The following is a 563-nucleotide window of genomic DNA, read 5'->3' as shown; positions in this document are numbered from 1 at the left end:
TGACTTGTCGATATCTCTGAGTTCTCTAGTAGCTTTCCTGACTTCTCTATAAGTCATTATGGAGTTCTTGAATGACTTCTCTATAATATTAAATCTGTGACTTGTAGAGATCTTGACTTTGAACATTTTTCTCAAAACAGATTTATTCAACTCTAAGCTTCTTCATAATTCTTCTGAGGCATGATCTTCTTGATCTTCTTCCAGATATAATTCTTAGGCTTGATACTGTTTACAGAAAAAGACTCTAGTATGCTCTTTGACATTTTTACAGACTTTAAATGTTACAATACAAAATGCAAACCAATATTACAATACAACTTACTTAGGGTTGTCAATTTGACTTAGTCTTGTTATAGTACAGGCATGTCTTACACAACACACACTACAACCTTTATGCAAAGGGAAAAGGATGCAATCAACTCTCTTCCACCTTCAGCTGGTGATGATTTTGAGTTTGATTTTGGTGATTCTTTTGGTGATGATTCTCATGGAGAAGATGCTGATGAAACTGGCATGAACATAGGGGGAGATGCAGGACCTAGCTCATCAACAAATACTCCATC

This window comes from Apium graveolens, chromosome 3 (assembly GCF_009905375.1).
Source record: "Apium graveolens cultivar Ventura chromosome 3, ASM990537v1, whole genome shotgun sequence".
Classification (NCBI taxonomy): Eukaryota; Viridiplantae; Streptophyta; class Magnoliopsida; order Apiales; family Apiaceae; genus Apium; species Apium graveolens.
This window is presented reverse-complemented; position numbering follows the sequence as displayed.